The sequence below is a fragment of the Canis lupus genome, chromosome 32 (assembly GCF_011100685.1).
Source record: "Canis lupus familiaris isolate Mischka breed German Shepherd chromosome 32, alternate assembly UU_Cfam_GSD_1.0, whole genome shotgun sequence".
Classification (NCBI taxonomy): domain Eukaryota; kingdom Metazoa; phylum Chordata; class Mammalia; order Carnivora; family Canidae; genus Canis; species Canis lupus.
This window is the reverse complement of record NC_049253.1, coordinates 17,674,416-17,685,594: the sequence shown is the minus strand read 5'-3', so window position 1 is coordinate 17,685,594 and position 11,179 is coordinate 17,674,416. Positions and strand designations below refer to the sequence as shown.

Genomic DNA, 11,179 nt, shown 5'->3' with positions numbered 1-11,179 from the left:
GAATAATAGGGGGCAACTCAGGGCAGTCAGCCGTCCTTCCCACCTGTGGTGCGGAATATCTGCTCTGCGTTGGGTGCCAGCTCCTCCTCTGCAGGGACTTGAGAACCAGCCCACCAAGGACACTTTCTGCTGCGGGGCTGCGGGCCGTGTAGCCAGAGGGCTCGGAACAAAGTCAGGAGGGGACTTGTTCCAGGTTTATGTGGGTTCTGAGAGCCTAACCAGCAATCGCAGGGCAAAGTCAGAGATCACTGTTCCCTGGTCAGCAATGCCAAGGTTACCCTCACCCCACTTTTCACTTCTCAGTGAATTTTGTATCCTTTGTCCTCTTCCTCCCCGCACAGCCCTCAGCGTGGCGCCTTGCACGCACCTCAGCATCTCAACAGTCCCGAGCAGGTTGCATGTAAGTCAACTTTGGGGGCGTGGGTGGAGTGGGGTGAGGGCCACGCCGACGCTCCGCTTGAGGGAAAGCCCATTGCCGCCGGGCCGGGACTCCTCGCCGCTGACTTTGGCCGCAGACTCTGCAGGCCTGGCTGGGTTGCAGCCTGACACTCTGCCTCCCAACCCTCCTTCCTTTCCCTCTCCTTCTGCTGGAGTCACACCTGCAGGCCACCCCGAAGCCTTCCCCTGTTTCCTCCAGCGCACCCAGCTCTGCCCTCACAGGGTTGTCTTGTTCCCCAGCAGATCTCTTGTGGTCTAACACTCTCTTGGCAAAGGCTCCTCAGAGGACCTGAGCAAACACAGCAGGGAAGTCGGCCTTGTCCCATGTCTTAAGGCCCGAAGTCTGGATGTAAACAAGGTGTTTGGATGCCCATTGATTTTCTGCCTTGGGATTCCAAAATATGCTTTGGCCATTCTCCCTCTCCCTTAACTCTTCTACCGCTTCCAGGCCCTGGAGCAGGGATCGGCCAACTTTGTTGTAAAGGGCAATATAGTAAATGTTTTATGCTTACAAGTGATAAGGTCTCCGGGGCAGCTACTCAACTCTGCTACTGTAGTGTGAGAGTCACCGTAGGCCACACATAGAGGAATGGACGTGTCTATGTGCCTGTGTTTATTTAAAAAACAGGTGGCAGAGCATATTTGGCCTGTGGGCCATAGTTTGCGGACCCCTGGTCTTTCAAGTACACATCAGAGATTTCCTTTGGCTGACTTACTGAGTCATTTATTTAGACCTCTGGAAATTGAGAAGATCTTTTAAGCTAGGAAAAACAGGAGGATCTGTGTTCTGTACTGGCATCTGCTCCTTTGGAAATGCCTCGTTCTGCAGTCAGCTTTGAAGGCTCTCTTCCCTGGGGGTCTTGTGAGGGCCCTGTGATACCTGTTCCCCAGCTCTCTTTCATTTTGCATGCAAATTGCTAAGCACTCCACTTCCTATTCTAGCAAATGAAGCTTTATTTTGTTGTTGTTGTTGGTAGAAATCTTAAAAACTGAAATATAATAAGAGGATGACTGCATCTTATAAAAGCTTCTAGCAACTACAATAGGAGTCACCATGGCAACTCACATTTTTTTTTTGGATTAAAGCATTTTGGAGTGGGAGCTGATGAGAAAGAAAAAAAAAGTGTATTCAGCCAACTGAGGATTTGACTTTAGCTGGAAAAATACCCCAAAGTTTTCCTAGAGGCATAGGAGTTGGAGAAAAGGAAGCAGAGCTGATAAAACATCCCAGGGCTGAGAACAAACTCAGGTAGGAAGTCAGTCAATCATAAAGCCAAGTATTCTACAGTTATAGGTGAGATGGGAAGATTTTTACCTCCCTGATATGCTTAATTGGTGGTGAACATGGATATTTTGTGATTAATGTTTACATGCTTACTGTTGTTTCATTTATGGCTCTGCTTGGGTAGTCTACTTGGATTGTACCATTCTCAAAGATAAAATTTAGACAGCAGCACTGAGTCCATTTGGATTGTATTTGGCACTAGTTTCAAACCCCAAGACAGACTGGAAGATAATGGTCTCTGTTCTTGGATGTGGGGTGGTGGCAACGTAAACCTTGGCTCTACCTCCTGAAAGAGATCTTCAACTCAGAATGGATTTCCAAGCCATCTCTCTGTCTTTTGGCATTTCACCCTGATCCTTGGTCCTTCCTTTCTTCTTTGTTTTTGCTGAGGACTCAGGCAGAGCCAAGGCTGCAAAATAAGCAATAGGTGATAAAGCTTCATTTACACAGAGCCTCTTAAGAGGATGACAGTGTGCAATACTTTTTTTTTTAGATTTTTATTTATTTATTCATAAGAGACACACAGTGAGAGGCAGAGACATAGGCAGAGAGAGAAGCAGGCTCCCTGCGAGGAGCCAGATGCAGGACTCCATCCCAGGATCCCAGGATCACACCCTCAGCCGAAGGCAGATGCTCAACCACTGAGCCACCCAGGCATCCCAGTGTGCAATACTTTTAACAACGCTTCTAGAGAGGTGAAGGTTAATCTTCAAACTAGTGTTAACATAGCATATAACAAATATAAATCATTAGAAATAACAATAATTGTTACAAAGTGATGGACTGAGAATGACTGCAATGACTACTACAATAATGATGAAACGTGTATCATCTCATTTGATTTTCACAGCATCATCTGTATTTGCTATTTTACAGATTAGAAAATTTAGTCTCAGGGTTTAATTCTGATGAAATGATCCAACCAAGGGGATAACGCTGACAATTCACAGAATGGAAATTGCTGGCTAGTCTGGCTTCCGATGGCTGAGACAAGTGACTAGGCTCAGGATTCTAGAGCCAGATGATCAGGGTTTGAATTTCCATTCTCATGCCTTGCATGATAAATTACTCAGCTTTCCTGTGTCTGCCCCACAGGGTTACTGGGAGGATTAAGTGAGCACTGTTCGCAGAACATTCAGAACCATGTTTGGTATATGTACCACATCAGTGTTTGTAAAATAGATAAATATACCATGTTGCTTTCAGGAAGCTGAATACATTAGCTGACCTGATCTTTCTAAGCTTCATTTTCTATTTAACTTCAAAATAGAGAATAGTAATAGTACTTATGTTATAGCTGCTTACGAGGCTGATTGGACTTAATGTAAATACCTTAATACAAGGCCTGGAACTTATGAAGGGCTCTATTCTGGTAGCTTTTGAAGTAGCCTTGGTTCCCCCCAAAACAGAACAAACAATATATATATGTCTGTATGTGTATATATGTGTATCTACATATGTGTAGATTATGTATACATATTTACTATAAGGAGTTGCCTTATACAACTATAAAGACTGAGAAGTCCAGTATCTGCAGTCAGCAAGCTGGAGAACCCAGAGAGTTAATAGTGTAGATTATAATCTGTGTCTGGGTCTAAAGGCAGAAGATTTATGTCCCAGCTCAAAGGCAGTCAAGCAGAAAACACTCCTTACTCAGCCTCTTTTTCTATTCAGGCTTCAATGAGCACCACTCATACTGGGCAGAGTGATCTGCTTTGCTCTGTTTATCAATTTATATGTGAATTTCCTCCAGAAACACTCATGCAGACACACTCAAAACTAATGTTTATATTCCTCAAAATTCATATGTTAAATTTCTAAACCCTAAGATGATGATTTAGGGGGTGGGGACTTTTGGGAAGTGATTAGGTCATGAGGGTGAAATCCTTGTAGATGGGATTAGTGTCCTTATAAAAGAGACTGCGGAGAAAGAGATCCCTTGTCCTTCCACCATATGAGTTTATAGCAATAAGATGGCCATATAGGAAGCAGGTCTTCAACAGACACTGAATCTGCCGATGCCTTGATCTTGGATTTCCAGCCTCCAGAACTGTGAGAAATAAATATCTGTTGTTTATAAGTCATTCACTTTATGGTACTTTTGTCATAGCAGCCCAAATAGACTATGACAGTGTTTAACCAAATACGTAGGTACTCCATGGCCCAGTCAAGCTGTTGGGCAAAATCAACCATCCACATTATTATGGTTGCTTTTACTTTTGTTGTATTGTCTTCATATGTGGAGGCAAAATCTATGCAAGTACATCAATCAGACTAACATTGAATTGTATACAAGTGTAAATGGTTAACATGGAGGATAATGTGTATAATATTTAAAATTTCTTAGATAACCCATATTATTCAAAGATTAATCTGCTTGGCTGAAAAAAAAATTCCAACTATATTTTAAGGACATTGCTTTTTCTAGAGAAGCATCTTGTTCAGGCATTAGACTACTAAAGAGCAGTAGGTTGACCGAAAAGACAGTGGCCTCAAAATAGACCGATGTATAAACATACTAGGACCTCCTTAAGTGTTGGAATTTTAATGCATCAATTGCGCAGCAGGCTTTTCAAACTGCTAAATTAAGACAGAGTTCATGCAACACAAAGCACCTTTGCATGTGAGGGGAACTTGTGAAACATCACAGGTGGCTTGCTAAAAAAGACCCAGAGGAAATTCCTACAACCTACTTGAGTAAGGGCTGTGCACAGCTCCCTCAACCTGCCACTAGGACTATCAACACTCAGCCTTGGTAACCTGGGAAGACAAGGGGCTTGTGCCACCATGCACCCTGGCCTCCCCTCTGGCTTTCTTTCTGTCTCCTCCCCTTTTCTCTCCTTCACTTATGCTGGACTTTCTGAGTTTTATCAGTTAGCCATGCTTATCCTTAGGTTCAGGCCTGTGCGAAAGCCATTCCTTTCAGTGGGGGTCATTCTTTCTTCACTCTTGGTTAACTGCTTTTCATCTTCTCTTAGCTAAGATAACATTTCTCCAAAGACGGTGTCTATGATGGCCCAGATACGATTAGAGCCTACTGAGATATGGCCCAAGAGTATATATGTTCCCCTCTTAAGCACCATCTTTCATTTAATTATTTTTCTTACTATATTTTTTAATAACTACATGTACTAAGGGCAGGATCCATTTTCACTCTATGTTCTCAGTTCTTACTACAGTGCATGACATATAGTAGGACCTCATTAAATAGTGTATCTAATTGAATTTAAGATGTATCGATTGTCAGACACATCAGCATTTCGTATACCTCTAGAGAATAAAAAACTTCCAATTAACTATGACATAAAGCTTTTTAAATAATTGATCATTTTTATTCTATATTTACGAGAAGATGTTATTTAGTCTAATTTAGACATAGGTTTTTATCATGTTACTCTTGTACACATATGAAGAGAGTGAAATAAATTGTTTAGTACATTTCATAAATGTCTTCATTATAGAATCTGAGTCTTCTCAATTATTTATTGTATTTTTTATTGTGGGAAAGTATACATGATGTAAAATTTAGTATCTTAACTATTTTAAAGTGGACAGTTCAGTGACATAAAGCATATTCACATTATTGTGAGATTTATTATTTTTTTACAGTTTATTTATATACACATGCCCTGGCAATGACAGCTCCACCATAACTGCAGCTGGCCAAAGTGATTTGAGGATGCATCCTATTTTCAGAGATGTTAAAAGTGAAACAAACAAACAACAAACATAGTATTTGCAAAATAAATACTGTAAACTGTATAAATACATGTAAGAAGGTCTGAATATATTTATGTAAATAGGCAGGTAAATAACAATAACATCTTGTGCTCAATATGTGTGTGAAAAATGAGAAGTCCTCATCTGATTGCCTATACACAGGCTTCCTTGAGAGCTTTAGAAGTCAAGGCAGGAGTGTGGCATGATGCACTCTCCTTTTTCTCTTGCTTCCCGCCTCTCTAGGGCAGGGCAAGAAGAGAGATGGGGCTTTCACTTTTGTGGAAGAAACTTGGGTATCTCTTTCTTTTGAGATTTCATACTTTTTTTCTTCAGCATCTTACCCTTTCTTTGTGATATCTGACTGAATTTATATACAATGACTTAGGGTCTTGATTCTGGTAAGGCTTTAGGACACTATAAATATTATCCAGTCAAATCTTTATTTTATAAAAGAAAAAAATTGATATCCATAGAAGTAAGAAGCAACTTTTTCATAGTCACAGGTAGACAAATATAAAGAGCACATGGAGCAGATACTCCAGTGTAAGGTCATAGGCTAAGCAGCTGGGAAACCTAAACTCATGCTATGTTCATCTATAATACATCGGGCTGATTGTGTCCTCTCAAAATCCGTACCTTGAAGCCCTAATCCCTAGTACCTCAGAATGTAACTATATTTGGATATGAGGTCTTTAAAGAGGTAATTATGATTAAATGAGGCTGCTAAGCAGACCTAGTCCAATCTGACTTATGTCTTTATAACAAAAAATTGGGATGTACAGAAAGAGATATATAGGATGTGGCAAGAAGACAATTGCAAGCCAAGGAGCAGGGACTCAATGGAAGCCAACCCTGCCAGCATCTTGATCTTGGACTCCCAGCCTTCAGAACTATGAAAGAAATTTCTATTGTGTAAGACTCCCTATTTGTGGTATCTTGTTATGGCAGCCCTAGGCCCTAGGAAACTAATACATCTTAATGAGGATTGAGAACAGGGGATTCAGAAAGATAATTACAAAGGAGGAGTCCACTAGAAAGTCCTCAGTAACTTACAGCAAGATTGGGATATTAGTATAGTCCGAGACACAGGAGAAACTAAATCCTCCCGCAAACCACAATCCTCTTCATCCTGAGGCACTCAAGGAAGATATGAGCCAAAAGCAAGTCTACAACACATGTTGGTGAAATATGGCTTGGTGTGGAATGCCATTAGAGAACTCTGGTCTGTTAGGCTAGGGAGTAGGATGAGACATTTTTTCCTTGAAGTGAAGTTGCACCTGTTTTAGCCTCTTATTGCAAGAGGACAGTATACACAAGAGAAGAAAATTATATCCTTGGCAGTTTCAGGTTTTTATTTCCTCTTGAGTAAGTCTGAGCTACGTATATTTCTCTATAAAGTCATACATTTCATCAAGATTTTAAAATTTATTAGTGCCTAATTGTATGGAGTTTTCTCTTCTAATTAAAATAATACATCTTCTGTATTCCTAATAAAACTTTTCTTCATATTTTGTTTGTCCTTTCCATCTTTTTTTCTTTCCTACTCTTTACTGCCTCAAAAGAAAATGTGAATCCTTCTAGTGTATTTGGTTCCCTTGGAATCCTCAGAATACTTGCTTTTACGTGCTGCCATGGCCTTTTAACCTGTGCTGTCAGGTGGGTTTCTCTGTGATATAGAGATTACGTTCTTTTCCAGCTTGTCCCTGATTCTTATGGTAGATCAGCTTTATGATCTTCTGTGTCTTCATCATTATACTCTGTTCTCTTGTCCTGCGTTTGATATCTTTAACTTGCTTGTTGCCTCTTCCTTGAAGGGAATAGATCTACACCTGGTGTTTATAGACAAATACAGTATATGGGTTGCCTTTGATCTCACTCTCCAGCCACTTGATTATTTGCTTTGTTGATTCCATTTTATGTGCATGATGAGAGAAGGCCAAATTGTTGCACATAGTCCATTTCTGTGCACATTTCCATTTCTGGAGTTTGATACCCTTTTTACCCAATGCAATCTTACTGAAGTTCAACATATGATATCCCTTCTTGAACTCCCCCATCCCAGCTTTCTTTTGTAATGAATTGAATCAGTGCACTAGATGAAAAAGGGTAGTACTCAGAATATACTACTTCTCTGGCTCTTTTCATGCCTGTGCTTAAGACCTGTTCCGACTTTCTGGCCAGTTATTTTCTGAGTGTTGTATTTTCTACATGGATATAGAAAGAGGGGTTGATGTCCTGGGGGAAGGAGAAGCTTGACAATATCATCTTGTCTGACTCAGAAAAATAGAATTCACACAGTGGCAGGATTCACACTCGATGTTTTGGTTGGTTCATATCCTTCTTCTGAGTGGGACAGTGAGGAAATAAAAAGATATTTTTCTTTCCATTAAATAACTTTTGCAGAACAACAGATCTGCTTTTTTTTCAGAAGGGAAGCAAAATACATGTGGGGTGATAGTTGTATTTCCCAGTCCCATTTCATCATTTTAATTCTAGTTTTAGGCAATTGTAAAAATTTTCATCCTTTTCAGTGACTTCTAAGTTGCCACTTACAAGAAACCCCAGTCGGGTTTGTCATTTTGCTTCTGATACATTCACAGTGTCTGGAATACCTTAAGTGCTCAAAAATAATTCATTTCATAAATGGATGAATGTCTCATTGTTACATTACTGGATTATTAGGACAATTGGCTAGAAGAAATTTTTAAGCAAAGCTTCACTATTAAGTTTGGTTTCATTAAATTCTAGTGCCATTTTTTTCCTACTTACTAATGTGGGTATATAACAGAAGCTAAATAAATAAATAAATAAATAAATAAATAAATAAATAAATAAATACAATCTTCAAAAAAATAACAGAAGCTAATAACGATATGGAATTTTTGATATGTAAGAAATTGTATTGAGATCAATATTTTTTTCACAAAAATGTAGAGTGCCTATTTAGGTTGGCACTATGCCAAGGTAGAATTATTTTCAGCTAGGGATTTGGGGATGACTATATAAATATGAAGAGCACAAGTTCAATGTGCAAATATATTTTTATATTAATAGTAATTAGCACATATGTGAAATATAAAAGAGTAACGTAAAATGTGCAATGAGATACAGATGGAGTGACATTTGGGTTATGCTCGGGGGTCTTTAGAGTAAATCATGAAGGCTAAGAGTTCTGAAGGATGAAGATCTAAGAGGAAGAGCATTTCTGGGTAATGTAGTAATATCCAGAGTCTAGAACAGTCAGGGAATTATATATAGTTAAATGTGATTGAAAAAAAGGGGCAAAGGATAACTGGAAGGGTTTTGAAAATGCAGTTATTTATGGATCACTGAGGATAATTTTCCCTAGAATGCATGGATGGTACTAGATTCAGAAGGGTGTAGACCATAAGCTGAGTGATAATGACTACGTAAGATATGTGAGTACAGAGCTGTGAGAACTGCATGTGGATTTGAGTTATATAATTGGGTAAAGCTTCCTTCAAGGAAATAGATTTAAAATAGTATTGGATAGGTTAGAAGAGAAAATATCTAGAGAACTATTGTGCACTTATAGAAAGAGATGTATGTATGTATGTATGTATGTATGTATGTGGTCATAAGCACGCTTGACCTAGAGTTTGAGCCATGTTGCTGCTTCACTCAGCCAGGATTTGTTTGGCATCTCTTGGAGTCATGGCTTTAAACACTGGATGAAATCCAAGAGAGGAAAAGTACAGAAATTAAAGTATAAACTAAGAATGCTTGGAGAGTATAACAAAATGAACTACCAGGAAAATTGCTGGGGAAGCATTACCACAGATTTTCAAGGACTCTGAGCAGATGTCAGAAGAGTGGTGTATTCAGGGGATATATAAACTTAAATAGTAAATATAAATTGAAAACTCTTAGTAAGGGATATAGAAGAAGAGTAAGTCCAGGCAAGCAGGATATGAGTATTATGGTATTAAAATCATAAAGAATGGGCATTCACTCTTATTCAAAATGCAGGCTTCATCTCTAGAAACTTATTTAAACCACATCATTGTATTTTATTCCTTTCCCATTTTATTCAAAATCAAATTCTACCCCTACCAATGTTGGCTTCATTTACTGCATCCCCTGCATGTGCCCTTTGGCATGATCTAGGCTTTCTAAAACTTTATTTTTTCATACTCTTATTTAGCAGTGGCATCCACTGCCATGACATCTCAACGTTTTAAATGATGATCTCTCTCACACACACACACACACACACACGTAATTTTAAAATAACTTTTATATTTAAATTAGGAAATATAGTATTTTCAAGTATGCTCTTGAAATTTTATTTGTATAGGTGTTCAAATATCCTGTGGGTGGAGATATAAAAAATTGCACTGTTTTACATATCTTTTAGTTATGCAAATTACTTGCCAGCCCAAAAGGACTACTTATGGTGCTGAGATAGTTCTCTCAAGGCTGATAGAGATTCATCATTAACCTAGTTAGTAGTTATTTGCCACTGTACACAGTGAGAGGGACCAAGGATATGATAATCTTCAGAATTTTTTCCTAATGTAATTCATGTCTGGAATTCTTTCAAGAAACACATGCACTGCATCATAACAACCACTAGGAGCCACTGCAGAATGGTCCCTTAGTTCTGTTGGAGCAGAGATGGGGGTTGGTTATCAGAGCTGCTTTTTTATCTAAGAAGTATTTAAGTTTTCTTTAAACATTTAAACAAAGAGACAGAAATATCAAGGTAAATCTTTTTGTTACCAGGCGTTAAATTAATGGGTTAATGTACTGACTTGATTCTGAGTTTCCTGATAACTTTGGCAAAATGGAAGATAGGTTGGTTTCATATTGTTCTATAAGGGAAATAATATCAGCTCATCAGCAGAAACAAACTTCATTGACACAAATTCAGAAAGGCATCCATTGTGTCAGTCTTTATATAAAGGCTCTGGGGCAACATATCTGGCAATGCTTTCAATTAGAATTTCACAGAGAACACAAACACACATCTGTATCTTTCAAAATGGAGTTTTGTGTATCTATTATCTACAAAGTTTGAGGAGATAACAACAAAGAATCACTCAAAGAAGGCATTTCTGCAGGAAAATGAGATGGATTCAGGAATATTACTTCCTAATGGTAGTAATGCAGGGATTAACTTTCTTAATGCAGGCTTTAGAATCTAAGGGAAATGCCTAGATAAAATGCCTATTATGTTATTTCTCCAACATATCAGGTGCTTAAAATGATCCATTCACAAATGCTCAGAACTGGCTTTGGCATTTATCTGAGGAGAACCTGGAGTAGAGTTACTGTCAAATAAATATCATTTATTGGTTGGAATGGAACTCTCATGCTTGACTTAGGAATTGAGTATTCTAGTGATGCTCACCTCCATCTGCCTCTGTGACACTTCTCTCTCTTGGCTTGTCACCCATGGCTGTTCAATCTTGATTTTCCTTCTGCCCATCCTTTAAATGTTGGCACTTTTCACTGTTTTATTCTCACTGTGTGAACTCTCCCTGGGATAGTGTATTCACTCCGTTCAATCATCACACATGTGCTGATGATGTCTCAGTTTATATTTCCAGGGAGATATCTCTCCTGAGAGTCAAGCTTCTAATTCCTACTGCATCTCCATGTGGATAGATATACATATGTATAAATAGATATTGCCAACTCTGCTTCTTCAAAATTAAACTTACTAGATTCACTCCCACGTCTATGCTTCTTCAACTGATACCACTATTCAAC

The 11,179-nt window shown here is 38.9% G+C and overlaps 1 protein-coding gene across 1 annotated transcript in view; it reads right to left on the bottom strand.

Annotated features, from left to right (window-relative positions):
• Positions 1-1,894: 1,894 nt before the first annotated feature.
• The window catches only part of EMCN (endomucin), a 119,925-nt gene continuing 110,640 nt past the window's right edge, over positions 1,895-11,179 (bottom strand). The window contains exon 12 of the mRNA XM_038582027.1: positions 1,895-2,132. The gene's annotated coding sequence lies outside the window, so the exon portion shown is untranslated. The remainder of the gene's footprint in view (positions 2,133-11,179) is intronic.